The 18,924-nt window shown below is 33.0% G+C and overlaps 1 protein-coding gene across 3 annotated transcripts in view; it reads right to left on the bottom strand.

Moving 5' to 3' along the window:
* LOC127707701 (bifunctional heparan sulfate N-deacetylase/N-sulfotransferase-like) overlaps positions 1 to 17,134 on the bottom strand; it is a 39,204-nt gene extending 22,070 nt beyond the window's left edge. Inside the window, exon 1 of one of the 3 annotated variants that reach the window (XM_052212381.1) lies at positions 17,039 to 17,134. The gene's annotated coding sequence lies outside the window, so the exon portion shown is untranslated. Of the gene's footprint in view, positions 1 to 10,347; positions 10,463 to 17,038 lie in introns of those variants that run through there. The other 2 variants (XM_052212379.1, XM_052212378.1) reach the window with 2 other exon arrangements.
* Positions 17,135 to 18,924: the final 1,790 nt, after the last annotated feature.

The raw sequence follows: 18,924 nt of genomic DNA, 5'->3' as shown, positions 1-18,924 counted from the left end.
TGTACTATGCCAATCTGGCCATTGGGTGCACTACTCATGTGACAAACTCTCTGAAAAAGATATATAAACAATTGAAAAAGATGAACAAAACTACATCTGTAATAAAATGCTCCGCTGGGGCACAGCTTGATACGACCGCAGAGGTCAAACCCTGAACAGTTGGGGCAAGTATGGACACAACATTCAAGCTTGATACAGCACTGAATTTGGATTGTAATTAAATATTTGACACAGCATAGGTTTCTGACACAGAATGAAAGTGGTCTAAGAACTTATAATTTTTTAATTTACCTATTCATATATGTGATGGACTGTGAAACTCAGATCAGGAGATTGGGAAATTTTGGTCAGGAGATTAGGACTCAGATCAGGAGGTTTTTAATCGACATAAATTTTGTCGTAAATGTAACCGTGTGCTGTAAAAATGGTCTTTTAAAGTGTGTTTTCTTCAACTTTCCATCCAATTTATTATGTTTATAGTACCCTTGTACTTATAAAGTTTCTCCATCTTTATATTTTACATGTTCAATCTAACATTTTTTTTTTTTCAGTATGTTCTTTAAATTTTTTACTTCATATTCTATAAAACATTTATTGCAACCAGAACATTTGTTTAACTATCTGCAAATAGCTTTTGTTTGCATACTCAGAAAATCATTCTAACAAGGGTCATAGTTATTATATAAATTTCAATTTAAGCCTTGAAAGGAAGTATAGAATCCTCAAATAATTTTCAAATTATTATTTTTTTATTTGTCCTAAGACATTTAAAATCATTTATTTACCATCCTTTTATGATTATTTGTTCAATTTATATTTTATTTATATTCTTTTAAAAATTTTCATTATTAAAAGGAAAGTAACTTAAAACAGGATAAATCAAGGGAAGTAACCCAATAAATACACAGTTTTTGTTACACAACGGCAGTTAGCCTGAGGTAAAAAATCGTTGATTACCAGTATGTTTGACACCCAAGCTGACAAGTGAAGCCATATAATTATGCATGTTAATTGATTTACAGGTAAAATATAACTTCAGGTAATGTGAGTTACACCAGATGCCTGAGATAATATGTTGGGCAGAAATTTTTCATTCATCATGAAAAATTTCATACACGGGATTATAATTTTCCTCTTCAACCGGAGGTCGGGAGGAGACTCCTGAAAACAGGATTATTGTACTCCTGTCGGGAGGTTCACATGTATGCTATTCAAACCATATCATTATTATTTGCTTTTATATATAAATCAGAAATAACCAATTTAAAATGGAAAATTTTAAAGAAAAAAAAGGAAAAAAAAATCCCCCCCCCCAAATTTTTTGAACCCCCTTATGATTCATCGCCCCCACACTCAATCCCAGCTTTCCCTTTGTGGTATGGTACCTTGCAGTACAATTTTAGAGAGATCCATTCACTTGAACACAAGTTATTGTCTGGAAACTAGAAAAATGCTTGTTTTTTGCCCCTTTTTGGCCCCTAATTCCCCAAATTTGGAGGAAATTACCCCCAAAAATCAATCCCAGTATTCCCTTTGTGATATGGAATCTTGTGATACAATGTCAGAGAGATCCATACACTAACACACAAGTTATTGTCATGAAACTAGAAAAATGCTTGTTTTTTGCCCCTTTTTGGCCCCTAATTCCTAAAATTTGGAGGCAATTACCCCCAAAATCAATCCCAGCATTCCCTTTGTGATATGGAACCTTGTGGTACAATGTCAGAGAGATCCATATACTTACACACAAGTTATGTCTGGAAGTTACAAAAATGCTTATTTTTGGCCCCTTTTTGGCCCCTAATTCCTTAACTGTTAGTACCATAACCCCCAAAATCAATCCCCACCTTCCTTTTGTGGTATTGAACCTTATGGTAAAATTTCATTGAGATCCATTCACTTAAACTAAAGTTAGAGTGCGAAAACTAATGTGTATTCGGACGACGACGCCGGGCGACGACGACGACGACGACGCCAACGTCATACCAATATACGACCACAAAAATTTTTTTGCGGTCGTATAAAAATTGTTCCAACTTGTCAGTTAAATCGCCATCCAGGTGTATAACTTTACCCAATAGCTCAGAAATTATCAGAAATAAAAACTTACTCTCATCAGGAACTTCTACTTTAGCAAAAACTCTATTACTAGAAGAAATACAATGTAATGGGTGCAATGATATTCTGGATAAAATAGAAAATAAATGTGTCAACTGTGATATGACATTCCATACACATTGTTTAGACAAAACAACTGACCAATGTTTCTCATGTATTGGCCTTGAAGAACAAGATACTGTCACAAACTCAAAAATTTTTCATCAAACTGAAGTGAAACTAACATCTCATAATCTTCATAATTTAGACATCAACAATTGTGCTCCTGCACCAAATATATTAACATTTTCAGTAGGCTCTTCCGAAAACACAGCCAATTTAGATATACAATCAAATCCTAACCATGCTAACATTCAAAATGAAACTCAAACATCAAGTAAGATGAAAGAATTACGAACTCTAGAACAAAAATTGAAAAAGAAAGAGGAGCAATTGAAAATTAAGGAAGCAATGCTCAACGAAGATATGAAACAAAAAACAAAGATAATGGATGGATTACATAAAGCTGAAATAAGAAACATTGAGCTTGAAAATACAATCAAAACTTTACAGACCAGAATAGAGCTCAGCAAATACCTATACATTCTCTGGTAAACAACTCTATTCCAACAAATTATCAATCTAAAAACAAAGACGAGGAAGATGAACTGATTATTGGCATGAGAAAAAGGGTCACAAAATTTGTACTTAGTAAAATTGATAAAGAATTGAACAAATTAGAATCAGACAGTGATCATTCAGAACACAATATTGAAACTAGTACACATCATCAGTACAACCATGAAAGACTGAACTACTCTGATAATTATTGGAATTACAACAATGGCTATTCAGGACAATATAGAGATACTCAACCTGAATATAACTATTACCAAAATTGGCACCAAGGATACAATGAAGACTCTTCGTCATACCAAAATACAGAGTATGCCCAAAACATCTGCACAGACAATCTTATTGAAATTCAACCCACAAATATTCACACGTCTACAATAAACTCAAAACCTGTGAATACTCAGCAAATAAAGTATTGTGACAATAGCCAGCTGCCAAAGTTAAATTACAACTTAGAGAAAGTGAACAGAAGTTCTCAGAATAGTGGAAATTGTACAAACCTATCTCAAACTCAAAATTTTGACCATTCTCTTCCTATCATTGGACAACCACTATATTATCACCCAACTACTCAACAAACTCATTTTTTACACCAGGCCAGCCTCAACCCCAGCAGATACAAAGAACTGAACTTGTAAATAGTGAGAGAGATGTAAATACATGTACATATGAGACTCTGAATATTTTAAATTTTAACTGTAAAAATGTCTTAACCTGTGGTCCTTTTTTTAAAGAAACAGAAAGTGATGTCGACATTTTTCTTTTACAAGAACATTGGTTATTTGATAGTCAATTACCTTTACTAAATGAAATCAATGATAATTTTACTGGAGTTGGCAAAGCTGTTGATACAATGGACCCAATTCCCCCTATTCAAATGCCTAGGGGCTATGGTGGCACTGCTATTTTATGGAAAAAAGATTTAGACACTCTTATAACACCTTTAACCATAGGAAATGAGAGGATACAAGGAATTGAAATATGTGGTGAACCTTATCTCATCATCCTTTCTGTTAATTTGCCTTGTAAAGGTACTTCTGACCATATAAATGAATTTCAAGACTGTATAGCTCTTCTACATGAAATAGTCTGCATCTACAAACTTACTCATCAAATTATTATAGGTGGTGATCTTAATGAAGATATTATAAATGGTCCATCTTCACAAAGAAAGGCCTGTATCAATGAATTTATGGAAGACCATTCTTTAGAAACGAAATATACTGGCAGCACATTTATACACTCCAATGGCCATGATACCACTGCCATTGATTACTTTTTATACCAGAATACATATAAACATTCTGTTCTTGAAATCAAGAAACTAGACATAGGTGCCAATGTCTCAGACCATTATCCAATTAAAATGGTCCTTCAACACCGTCATTATTTAAAGCAGCAAAAATCAATCAATGGCATCTTCAAAACTAAGGTTAAATGGGATAAAATAGAAAAGGAAAAATATGAAAACAACATCAATTACAAACTCTCAAATATGAACTCAGAAATAAAAACTGTTGAAGACATAACTAATGCATTTACTCAACTTAATGAAATCATTACTCAGTCTACTCAAGCTCTGGTCCCAACTAGAAAAATTGGCAGAAAAAAGACCAAAACTGCAAGTTATGAATGAAGAAATTAAAGACGCTCTCAAAAACAAGAAGATTGCGTTTTATAAATGGAAAATTAATGGTAGACCGAAAGAGACCGATAACTTATATTTGAAAAATAAAAAACAGACAACACATGCTTTAAGAAAAGAATGTAGATTGGAAGTTGCTAAACGGAGGATATGTGAATGCCAAAAATTGATTGATGCTAGAACATCCGATCGAAAAATGTTTCACAAGATCATTAATAAAATGCTTCGCTGGGCGCAGCTTGATACGACCGCAGAGGTCGAACCCTGAACAGTTGGGGCAAGTATGGACACAACATTTAAGCTTGATACAGCTCTGAATTTGGATTGTGATTAAATATTTGACACAGCATAGGTTTCTGACACAGAAAGAATGTGGTCTAAGAACTTCAATTTTTTTAATTTACCTATTATGGTCCAATGTCCAAAATCAAAATACATGGTTAGATTCAGCATATCAAAGAACCCCATATATTCAATTTTTGTTGAAATCAAACAAAGTTTAATTTTGGACCCCAACTTGGACAAACTTGAAAACTGGTCCCATAATCAAAAATCTAAACACATGTTTAGATTCAGCATATCAAAGTACCCCAAGAATTCAATTTTTGTTAAAATCAAACTAAGTTTAATTTTGGACCCTTTGGACCTTAATGTAGACCAATTTAAAAAACGGGACCCAAAATTAAATATCTAAAAACACGGTTAGATTTGGAATATCAAAGAACCTCAATAATTCAATTTTTGATGAAATCAAACAAAGTTTAATTTTGGACCCTTTTGACCTCAATATGAACCAATTTGATAGCGGGCCCACAAATAAAAAATCTACATACATGGTAAGATTCAGCATATCAAAGAACCCCATATATTCAATTTTTGTTGAAATCAAACAAAGTTTAATTTTGGACCCCAATTTGGACCAACTTGAAAACTGGGCCAAAAATCTAAAATCTAAATACATGTTTAGATTCAGCATATCAAAGAACCCCATATATTCAATTTTTGTTGAAATCAAACAAAGTTTAATTTTGGACCCCAACTTGGACCAACTTGAAAACTGGGCCCATAATCAAAAATCTAAACACATGTTTAGATTCAGCATATCAAAGAACCCCAAGAATTCAATTTTTGTTAAAATCAAACTAAGTTAAATTTTGGACCCTTTGGACCTTAATGTAGACCAATTTAAAAACGGGACCCAAAATTAAAAATCTAAATACACGGTTAGATTTGGCATATCAAAGAACCCCAATAATTCAATTTATTTAATGAAATCAAACAAAGTTTAATTCTGGACCCTTTTGACCTCAATATGAACCAATTTGATAGCGGGTCCACAAATAAAAAATCTAAATACATGGTTAGATTCAGCATATCAAAGAACCCCAAGAATTCCATTTTTGATGAAATCAAACAAAGTTTAATTTTGGACCCTTTTGACCTCAATGTGGACAAAGTTGATAACGGGGCCCAAAAATCAAAAATCTAAATACATGGTTAGATTCAGCCTATCAAAGAACCCCATATATTCAATTTTTGTTGAAATCAAACAAAGATTAATTTTGGACCCCGATTTGGACCAACTTGAAAACTGGGCCCATAATCAAAAATCTAAATACATGTTTAGATTCAGCATATCAAAGAACCCTAAAAATTCAATTTTTGTTAAAATCAAACTAAGTTTAATTTTGGACCCTTTTGACCTTAATGTAGACCAATTTGAAAACGGAACCAAAAATTAAGAATCTAAATACACGGTTAGATTCGGCATATCAAAGAACCCCAATAATTCAATTTTTGATGAAATCAAACAAAGTTAAATTTTGGACCCTTTGGACCTCAATGTGGACCAATTTAAAAACGGGGCCCAAAATCCAAAAACTTAATACACGGTTAGATTCAGCATATTAAAGAACCCCAAGAATTCAAGAATAAAACCCCATTGAAATTGATCAAGAAATAAGCAATTTATACGAAGTATCTTCTTTTGCACAATACTGTGAAATTGAATATTTCTTGCTATTGTGCAATACTGTACAATTGACAATTTCTTGCTATTGCGCAATATTGTGCTATTGGATATTTCTTGCTATTGCGCAATACTGTGCAATTGAAGATTTCTTGCTATTGCGCAATACTGTGCAATTGAAGATTTCTTGCAATTGTGCAATACTGTGCAATTGAAAATTTCTTGCTATTGCACAATACTTATTATATAATAATTTATACATCCTGTTTGGTGTGTATCTCCTACCATATCATTATTATTTGCTTTTAAATATTAATCAGAAATAACCAACTTAAAATGGAAAATTTTAAAAGAAAAAAAAAAGGAAAAAAAGAAAAAAAAAGAAAAAAAAAAATCCCCCCCCCCAAATTTTTTGAACCCCCTTATGATTCATCACCCCCAAACTCAATCCCAGCCTTCCCTTTGTGGTATGGTACCTTGCAGTACAATTTCAGAGAGATCCATACACTTGAACACAAGTTATTGTCTTGAAACTAGAAAAATGCTTATTTTTGGCCCTTTTTTGGCCCCCAATTCCTAAACGTTTCAGGCTATTACCCCCGAACTCAATTCCAGCTTTCCCTTTGTGATATGGAACCTTGTAGTACAATTTCAGAAATATCCAAACACTTACACACAAGTTATTGTCATGAAACTAGAAAAATGCTTGTTTTTTGCCCCTTTTTTGGCCCCTAATTCCTAAAATTTTGAGGCAATTACCCCAAAAATCAATTACAGCCTTCCCTTTGTGATATGGAACCTTGTGGTACAATGTCAGAGAGATCCATACACTTACACACAAGTTATTGTCTGGAAGTTACAAAAATGCTTATTTTTGGCCCCTAATTCCTTAACTGTTGGTACCATAACCCCCAAAATCAATCCCAACCTTCCTATTGTGGTATTGAACCTTATGGTAAAATTTCATGGAGATCCATTCACTTAAACTAAAGTTAGAGTGCGAAAACCAATGTGTCTTCGGACGACGCCGGACGACGCCAGACGACGACGACGACGACGACGACGACGACGACGACGACGCCAACGTCATACCAATATACGACCAAAAAATTTTCAATTTTTGCGGTCGTATAAAAATCAAAGAGGTAAATTATCAAAAATTTATCGACCAATTAAATGTTGATGATAAGATATTTTATAATGAAGATATAATAGATGGCTGGAGTACACATTTCCATCAACTTGCAAAGAAAATACCAAATCCAAATTATGACACTGAATACCTTGATTTAATTGAAAATGAAGCTAAAATTATAATAGACATATGCAAAGTTCGTTTCAAACATAGCCCAATTACAAATAAAGAAATGGAAAAAGCAATATCTGGTCTAAATAGAAATAAAGCAGTTGATTACTTTGGCATTAATGCAGAAAATATCATATATGGTGGAAAACAACTACAACAATATTTGCAATTACTTTTTGATAAATCATTTGAATTTGGCTGCATATCTGACATTCTCAAAATTGGAACATTATTCCTAGTATACAAGAATAAAGGTGATATTAAAAGTGCTAAAAACTATCGTGGTATTACGGTAACTCCAACATACTCCAAGCTGATAGAGAAGATAATAAAAATAAGGGAAAATCCAGTTATCTTGAAAAATCAGAATCCGCTCCAAAGAGGATTCACAGAAAACACCACCCCTTTATTATGTGAACTTATGATCGAAGAGTTTGAGCGCGAGAGCAAAGATCTGAAACTTCCAACGTACATAGCCCTTTTAGATGGTAAATCTGCATTTGATGTTGTTGTTCATTCAAATTTGATACGAAGATTATATCAAGCAGGAATATCAGACCAATCTATAATATTAAGATAGCTTATATAAAAATGCAACTTCATGTATAAAATGGAGAAACAACACTTCATAGATGTTTGAGATTGAACAAGGTGTACGACAGGGTGGAGCCATTAGTGCAGATTTATACAAACTGTATGTTAATCCGCTATTAAATATCCTCTGTGAAACAGGACTGGGTGGACATATAGGTGACATTGGATGCTGTGCCCCAACTTGTGCTGATGACGTAGCCATCATTTCTAACAACCCTGTGGAACTCCAAATGTTGATAAACATTGCTGCCAACTTCAGTAAGAGAGAGGGATACACGTTGCAACCAACAAAAAGTGTGGTCCTACCAATTAGTACCTCAACTAAACCTATTGAAATCGAAGAAGACTTCTGGAACATCAATAATAATCCGATGTCAGTTGTAGAACATTCCACACACATCAGCACATTGGAATACAAAAATGTCAAAAAAATTCTACAAAGCTCACTGCTGAAGAACATGAAAAAAGCCAGAAGATCACTTTACAGTCTCATGGGTACAGGTCTGCATGGAAAGAATGGTTTAGATCCTGAAACTGCTATTACAATCCTAAATACATATGTCATGCCTATCTTAACCTATGGCCTTGAAATTTTACTTCCAACTGGCCGTATCTTGGATTCTATTCACCAATTCCATAAGAAAATGATAAAACAAATAATATCATTAGCCAAAAATACAGCTGATCCTGCGGTATATATACTGAGTGGATCCCTACCTATGGAGGCTGAACTACATCTAAAAGCGTTATCTCTATTTGAGAATATTACAAGAGCAGATATATCTACCATTGAATGGAGACTAGCAGAAAGACAACTACAACTAAAAACAAACCAAAGTAATAGCTGGTTCATTGAAATCAAGAAAATATGTTTGAAATATGATATTATGGACTGCCAGGATTTTTTAAACAACCCTTTAGGAAAGTCGCAATGGAAAAGTTTAATCACAAAAAAAATACATACTTACTGGACTGACAAAATTAATAAAGACTCTGAGAGATACTCTAGTTTAAAATACATATCTGGTGAATACAAGACAAGGAGAATACATCCAATCCTAACAACAAATACCTCAAACTGTAGAGACATCATCAAATTACCAATCAGGACAAGATTTGCAACTGGCAACTACATCTTACAGACAAATAGAGCGAAATTTAACAAAAATGAGGTATCCGCCACCTGCAGAGTCTGCGGCAAAGAGGATGAAACTATTTCACATTTTCTGATTTCATGCACAGCATTAGAAACTGAAAGAGTGTCTCTTTTGAAATCTCTACGAGAACAATATATCAAAGTGCTAGCACTACTAAACATTAATATATATGATATAGATGTAGACCTCATCCATGTTATTATCAATCCATATCAATTAATGAACTACTGTGACACCTCTCTAACCAGTGAACTATATGCTTTTATTAACACCCATATAGCAGCCTGCTTGTAGAACATTAATATATAAGCTCCATGTACATAGATACAAACTCTTAAATTTAGGTCAGAAAAGATCTAGAAAAAATAATTTAAGTTCATAGTTTTATTTAAGAAAAAGGTTGTGTGTGGACTGCAAATCTCATGCTATCTAAGGACTCATTTATTTAGATTTTATAGACAAGAACGTGTGTGATACTGGTGTAGAGATATACTGACAATTGTATATAGTGTACATCGTTATACATATTCTATTGGTGATTGGATACTTTTAACATAACATTCCACTGGTGAAGGGATATTGTTGACTTCATTCTGAAGGTGTGCCTATATTGGCAGAAAATATAAAGATACAGATACATACCCTACATGCTTGTAGTGTATCAAGGATATTCAAAACCATGAAAAAGGGACCATGGAAATATTTTGCCCCACCCCCATCACCGATTGCAAAACAGGTAATTTCGTTTGTCCGGTAATACAATATATATTCTCTTAGCATAACGCTAAATTAATAACAGACTTGCAGGACGGAACATAAGTTACCCAAATCGTAAGTGTCTGTGTACACATTATTCGTTACCGTCATGCAATTATTCAATATATTTACAATTAGTCTTCAACATAGCTATAACTCATACTTGATAAATAGGAAATTGTCTTACACATGTTATATGCCTAGATGAATACCTTGTAATATTCCAACTGTTTACATTTGTAAGACTCGCTTTTGTGGACATGCGTGTCAAATAGCCAGCATTATCTCCCCTGTCTAGAATTCGAGATGACAATGCAATCAGATATCACTGCGTACGAAGAGTCGAACAATTCGAATACACCCTAAAACAAAAAAAGTTGGTTGCTCCCTGTTACGGGCGTGACTTTCAAAATTATGCTACCTCAAGATTTTAGAAGATTATTAGAATCTGTAACGTTATATAAGAATATAAATTATAATCACGTGATTCTAATTTAACAAAATAGAAAATAAGGTAGTATAATTAAGAGTCTTTTGAAATCATCAATCAACGGTATGATAAGGCCACTTTTTTGCCCCTTGAATTCGTAAATCAAAAAGTATTTAAAATCTACATAATAACATCCTTCAGATTTTCATAAGATATTAGTCTGCCGCACATTAGCATTTACATTTTTGAATTTTGTTTATACATTTTGGCATGGAGGGCTTCATTCCTCTCACATTTAGTGGAAAACATCGAAAACTCCCAAAAACAGCCTTTATTTGAGATTTTGTTATTATTTCGATATGAGCAAGATTTTACATCTGTGTAAAATAATTTTTTTGGTAAAGCTCTTGCTCATATATATTTTGACCACAAAACTATGCATTAACATACCAATTGAATTGTTTTACATTTGTGATTTCGGGGCCTTTTATAGCTGACTATGCGGTATGGGCTTTGCTCATTGTTGAAGGCTGTACGGTTACCTATAGCTGTTAATTTCTGTGTCATATGGTCTCTTGTGGAGAGTTGTCTCATTGGCGAACATACCACATTTTCTTTTCAGTTACAATTAGGTCAAATACGTAAATTGTGTAATCACGGTTTTTGACGTCAGAGTGACATAGAAAAACAAAGATATGGGTTATACATCCTTGACACAAAATTAGTACATGCACAGCAAATATACAAATAAGAAGATGTGGGATGATTGCCAATGAGACAACTCTCCACAAGAGAACAAATTTAGTGTCATATGGTCTCTTGTGGAGAGTTGTCTCATTGGCGATCATACCACATTTTCTTTTTTACAATTAGGTCAAATACGTAAATTGTGTAATCACGGTTTTTGACGTCAGAGTGACATAGAAAAACAAAGATATGGGTTATACATCCTTGACACAAAATTAGTACATGCACAGCAAATATACAATTAAGAAGATGTGGGATGATTGCCAATGAGACAATTCTCCACAAGAGAACAAATGACACAGAATTTAACAACTATAGGTCACCGTACGGCCTTCAACAATGAATAAAACCAATACCGCATAGTCATAGTATGCTTTACTTTTGTATGATCCTATCTGCTTTTGAGAAAATAAAATATGATTTAACTAACTAAGCTATAGATGGCTTGACGAAATTAAGTAATAGTTGAGAGAAATTGTCATGTGTTACTATTGATATAAAATTTTATCGGTTCAATCAGGAATTATTTTTATTAATGTGATAAAAGCTGATGACATGACTTTGGTCTTTATATATAACGAGTATGTCCTCGTTTTCCAGTGTTTACAAAAAAAGCATTAACAAATTGATTTATTATACGAGTTTATCATATATTTTCTTTTTGTCCCTTCCATTGTGTTATTTTGATACATCTTGTCTCTCCGAGGTTGAGAGATGAAATAAATTGCATTATTAAAATAGCTGTTGCATCGAATAAATAAACTAAAATGAGGACGGAATTTGCATATCAAGTTTTAAGTCAATCCAGTTTTTTTAAATTTAATTTCAACTCTTTTCTCGTAAGCCAAACAGAAGTAGGACCAATTTCGCCGGAATTCATTTCGCACCAAGTTCAATTTCAAAGACGTCTTTATTCACTAGAGTTCCAGTTCCACAGTGTATACTACCAGGCTCTAACAACATTACATAGCATTTCTGACGGGCACACATTCACGACGACATGTTGTAAGGTGACCCGACTGCAAGAGGCACCAAGAGACGATGCTAAATGACATGACCAAGTATACATAGTGTCTAATAGAAAAATTCTTATATATAATATATATGGGAATAATTCTGATTGTCATTAATAAATACAAAAAGGAACATTATTATTATTGGTGAGTCTTAAGTAACCACCATGCCATCATCGTGCCTAGTGTAGAGAAGCTAGATCTATAACATGTTTGTCTTCATCGTACCAGACCCCCTCCAACTGACCGTTTTAGTCTCTTGAATCAGTTAGCATCCGAATAGGAAGGTGTAGGCGGATAATATCCATTTTTGCCATTTTTATCATGATTACCTATGTTATAAAAATAAGGAGATGAGGTATGATTGCCAATGAGACAACTATCCACCAAAGTTCAAATAAAGTGGATGTAAACAATTATAGGCAAGCGAAAGGTATTCAACAATGAGAAAAACCCATACCGTATAGTCGACTATAAAAGGCCCTGACATGAAAAATATGAAACAATTTAATTGAGAAAACTAACGGCTTAATTTATAATAAAACAATTTACGAAAAACAAATATGACAGACATGAATTAACCAACGACAACCACTAAACTACAGGCTTCTGACTTGGGACAGGCACATAAAGAATGTGGCGTGGTTAGACATGTTTGTGAGCGCTAAACCCTCCCCTAACCTGGGGCAGTAGTGTAACAGCACAACATAAGAACAAACTATAAAAATCAGTTAAAAAAGGCTTAACTCATGAGATCGATACAAAGCAGAAAAACACTAAACATAAACACAGACCGGACGTGGCAGGGTATTTATCCATCCCTCTTCCCTTACAACAAAAAGCACACTAAGTACAGATCTGAGAGTACTCGCAGTTACTGACAGCTAGTTCAAAGCCAATAACAACTAATAAAAAAAATCATGTATCTAAACTAAAATATCAATCAGTACACATCCAACATCCACTGGATTTAGTGTAAAGACGTCAGAGAAAAACATCACCTTGTGTAATGCCAAAATAAAGGTATCGACAGACTGTAGTACCGTTAAAGTGCATATGTGTATAACAAAACTATTTAGTATGATTTTAATTTACTGATAACAAAATCAATATTTATACCAATAAAAACAATATTCAAAGATCTAATTACAGTGTCGAATTGGTAACCTTTTAGAATAATGTTATTTAAAGGCTTGATAAGTTTACCAGGATCGTATATAAATTTCCAGGCTCGGTAAACAACATCACCATAAAATTTAGGATGTGCTATTCCGTCTGAAATAAGTTTTTTGCAGGTTTCAGCCAAACTGGCAAACCAAATTTTTGTATCTATGGAAGAATTTAGTAAAGGTTTTAAGTAGTTTGTGGTAGCGAAATCCCTGACTTAATAATTTACCAGTAATATATAGATTACGCTCATTGAAATCCAAAACGTCACGACAGACACGTGCATAACGAACGAGTTGGGATATATAAACACCGTAAGATGGTGCCAGGGGAATATCACCGTCCAAAAAAGGAAAATTAACAATAGGGAAAGAAAAATCATCCCTTTTGTAGTAATTTTTTGTGTGGAGAATCTGGTGTAAAACTGAAATATCTAAATCTAGGAAAGGACACTTATTGCTGTTAATATTGATTTATTTTAAGTTCCGATGGGTAAATTTCGGCAGTATATTTAGAGAATTTTTGATTATTTAACGAAAAATATCATCAAGATAACGGTAAGTGTTGTTGAATTAATCAATTAAATGGAATTTAGACGGGTCTTTACTGAGTTTGGTCATAGCCGTACAGGGACAAGTCTACTATTAAAGGGGCACAATTGGTGCCCATAGGAAAACCTACAATCTGTCGATAAACTGTATTGCCGAAACGTACATAAATGTTGTCAGGAGAAAATTTATGGCTTTAGTCATCTAACCACACCCCCAGTAAGTATATCTAGCATATTTACCTTTCTCGTTTGAGAAACAGGCTTTATATGAGTTTATCAGATTTATCGAACGACCATTTTATTAAATAGGAAAACATTTGTTTGATAAGATTGTGTGGAAGTGTAGTGTTAAGAGTGGAAAAGACTGTCAACCGAATCAAAAGGACCATCAAAAGCACTTAATATGTCTAAAACATACAAAGATTTTTTTACACTCCAAAAATGGTTAGTTCCACTATTTTCATATGTTTTATTACAAAAATTAATGATCAGTTCTTTGATAGTAGTCAAGGAACTCGTTAAAAGCACTGAAATTCTAGTAGTAGAACACTTACTAGAGGCCGAGATGAAACGATAGTTTACGGGTTTTTTGTGTAGTTTAGGTAACCAATACATAGTGGGGACCTTCAAATAATCAGAAGAGGCCTTAAGCTGAGCGGTGGTTGTGACATGATTATTTACTATATGACTCTCTGTGGAGCGTACGGCCTTGAATGTAGTTGAAAGAAAGTATAATTCTATTCTTAAGGACTTCCGTGTAGTATTTATGTCATACCACCACCACATTGTTGGCTGCTTCGTAGGCCGGTACGAACACAAAACGCTTTGCGAGTACTTGAATTTTGTTTTTACTACATTTTTGTATGAAAAAATCAATACAAAATAATGACAATTTGAAAGCCGAATATTAGAGATAGCATGCTATATACTTACCAAACTGTTTTCTCAAGCTGAATTTATACTAACATGTTCCATTTTAATATTTTATAAGGTCATATTTCATTATGTACTTCAGAGACATAATATCCCTTAAGACAATGTTGTAAAAAAAATTTAGCCCTGCGATTTATGGTGACCTGTATCATTTCACACATTGCTCGCAGCTCAGAAAAAAATGTAAATGTTCATGTATTTAGAAAGAAATAGTTTATAATGAAATTTTATAAAGATTTACTCTTACATACCTAAATAGTGTAATAACATGATATCAAATAACAATTTCCCCATGAAGGATGAATATTTATAAATTTTGAAACGTGATTGTGAATATGAATTATAGGTTATTTGTACAAAAGGCTGTAAAATAAGGATTATTATTGTGTTATGGCCCTGAGATAGATAAATGATATACACTTGTTACCTGTAAAATAACATACAGCAGCGCCTCTCTCATCATACTAAATCAAGTGGGGAAGTGAGTTAATTTGAAGTTTATTTCCAGATGCCGTGCTGACGCACAACAACATCCGCAATTTAACCACACATACTGTAGAAATGTTTTCACAAAATCATTGTTTTAAGTACTTATTTTTGTTTTATGTACCTCTCAGCGTAGAATGAATCTTGTTAAAGTTAATATTGATTTTGTTTAGAGAGGGAGAGAGATTATCTACTGCATGTAATTTAGAAGCGGTTTTCAAGTCAGGTTTAAAACAGGTCAAAAGAGAGTTTGAATGATTCACAATTCTACAGAGTGGCGTACTATTTACACTACAGTTCAATAACAAAATACAAAAAAAAAAATCTACTGACGGTCTTTCACATGAAGGCAGGCTTTTTAAATTACTCTCACCATACAGTGAAGGTTGGTATTGTTGCCCGATCAGATCGTATACTGTTCGATACATTTGTAAAGCAAAATATTGTCCTATGAAATATTGTCCCCCAAGACAATATTTCATGACTATGTATCATGAAATATTGTCCTCATCTAGGAAAAATGTCCAGAGAAGGACACATTTCCATTATGAAATTTTTTCTGTATATAGAGAATATTTCATAGATGAATACTATGAAATTTTGTCCTGTTAAAGGGAGGTTATATTTTTGTGTATATTGAGACAATATTTCATAGACAGATTGTCATGAAATTTTGTCTAATGAATGGGAGATATTAGAAAAGGACATTCCAGTTATTGCTGTAGCTCCAAAACGCCGTCGCAAAAAGATTCGTCAAAGTATTTAACGAATACTATAAGTACATTCAGTTTTGGACATGTATAAGTGATTGTCAGTACATTTCTTATATTTATACAGAATAATGAAGTATAATGAAAATAGGTAAGACAATTCTTCAATCTATTAACCATTTATAAAGTATCTATGCAAATTTGAAACTAGCTTATGTTAAGATAAATATTTGTTTGAAATATAAAATATATACTTGCTTTCCAAAATAGTTTCAGTTATAAATCTAAAACTGTGCATGCTTCATGCGTGTGTACTGTTTTTAATTTTTTAATAATTTGATTAAGAAATATTTTCATGGACAGTATTCATGGTATTTCACACTGAAATATTGTCACGGACAGAATTTCACAGCGAAATAATGTCATACACAGTATTTCATAGTGAAATATTGTCATGGACAGAATTTCATAGTGAAATATTGTCCTGAAGGAGGTGACAAAATTTCATGGACAAGGATATTATTTCATGATGAAATATTGTCCTGGACAGTATTTCATTATGAAATAGTGTCTGCGGACAATATTCTATATGAAATTTTGTCCAACGGACAAATTTTCATGGGAACAATATTTTTTGTTACATATTCATCTGTATAGTAGAATAAATAGAATACACATGGTATTAAGGATTTGCAAGACATTCGTTTAGATACGATTAAAAAAAAAAAAACCACCAAAACCCCCAAACAGAAAATATGTATTATATGTCTCTGTCAAAAACATTACATTTCTTTTTAAATTGATTTTTTAAAGATTTAAGAAGAATAAATAATAAAACTTACTCTTGTTTTTAAGTCAATATTTTGTGTCCCAGGTCGGACCATATGTCGCAAATTTCCGAAGGAAACAAATTATTGAAAGCAATTTGTTTTAATATGTGAATCTTTCAATTTCCTGTCACGAAAATGTATCTATCATATTTTTGTAATAGAATAATGTCAGTATCACATAAACAGTTAGTCATATTATAATATCAAAGTTATTTTATCATCTGAATAATCTCTGAAACGTTTACTATTGCGTTAAAGTGGTCGAGAACACTAGTTAATGAATTATTCTGTTATTAAAAACAGTTAAGAATGCAACCAGAGAATGAGACTGAAGATAAACAATGACTTTTGTTCTTCCGACTTATTACGCAATTTTTTTTTCAAGGCAGAATTTTCTCTCATAAACATTTTTACAAAAACAAATATAGAACAATGAAAATCCTTTGCCACAAATATGCGAAAAATTATGAACTTGCATAACCAGATAAGCATTTTTATCTCTCAGAAATTCTCACTTTCTGGGAATATTCGACAAGTTACAGGACTTATGAGCAGTTATACGTAAATCAAAGTTCTTAAACCAAAGAAATAAAATTTTCATAACCAAAATGTTGTTTGAATTTTAAATCATTGAAAAGCGGATAATATATAATGTACAAATTTGCATAAGCATTATCTCCCTTAGAACGTTAATTTATTAACAAAAATTCTTTCATATTTCTATTCCAAGTCGTGTTTAGATATTCATGGAAGGTCTAGCTAAGTTATCTCATTTTATGATGTTCTTAAAATGTCTTCCTTGCAAGAAGGTTCCCAGCGCCTCTGGAATTCGAATCAATGATGTATTGAAACATCAGAAAAGGTATTGTTATTTTGTTATCAAACATAGACCAAGCATGTAACGTGACCACATATGTTATGTTGTTACTCTGCAGTATTCAAAGAACAAGTATGCTTCCTGGCCACATATGTTATATTGTTACTCTAAAGCATTCAAAGAACAAGGTTACACCGGTTATCTTGTTATCCTACAACATTCATAGACAAATCATGAAACCAGATCACAACCGTTATGCTGTTATCCTGCAGCATTCATAGACCTATCAAGAAACCTGATCCCATTTGTAATATGTTGTTATCCTGCAACATTCATAGACCAATCATGAAACCTGACAACATCTGTTGCTATTATCCTGCAGCGTTCATGGACTAATCATGAAACCTTATCACAAACATTATGTTGTTATCCTGCAGCATTCATAAAACCAATCATGAAACCTGAACTCAACCATTACTAGTATGTTGTTATCCTGCAACATTCATAAACCTGACCACATCTGTCATGTTGTTACTCTGAAGTTTTCAAAGAACAAGTATGAAATCTAACCACAAATGTTATGTTACTTCTCTGCAGCTTTCAAAGAACAAGCATGCAACCTGACTGCATATGTTATGTTGTTACTCTGCAACATTCAAAGAACAAGTATGAAATCTAACCAGAAATGTTATGTTGTTATTCTACAGCTTTCAAAGAACAAGTATGACATCTAACCAGAAATGTTATGTTGTTACTCTGCAGTATTCAAAGAACAAGTATGCTACCTGACCACATTAACCAAACTTGAAACCTGACCACAATCGTAATGTTGTTACTTTGCAGCATTCAAAGATATATCATGAAAGCTAAACTCAACCATTATCTTGTTATCAAACAGTGTTCATAGAACAAACATGTAATCTGAACACAACCGTTTTCTTGTTATCAAACAGTGTTCATAGAACAAGCATGTAATCTGAACACAACCTTGATCTTGTTTACTGCAGCATTAATTGATCAAAAATGTTACTTGACCACATCTGCGATGTTGTTATGTAACAAAAAATTTGTTCCGGCGTGA

Source organism: Mytilus californianus, unplaced genomic scaffold (genome assembly GCF_021869535.1).
Source record: "Mytilus californianus isolate M0D057914Y unplaced genomic scaffold, xbMytCali1.0.p SCAF_7, whole genome shotgun sequence".
Taxonomy (NCBI): Eukaryota; Metazoa; Mollusca; class Bivalvia; order Mytilida; family Mytilidae; genus Mytilus; species Mytilus californianus.
Note: the sequence above shows the minus strand (reverse complement) of the source record. Positions and strands in the feature narration are given on the sequence as shown.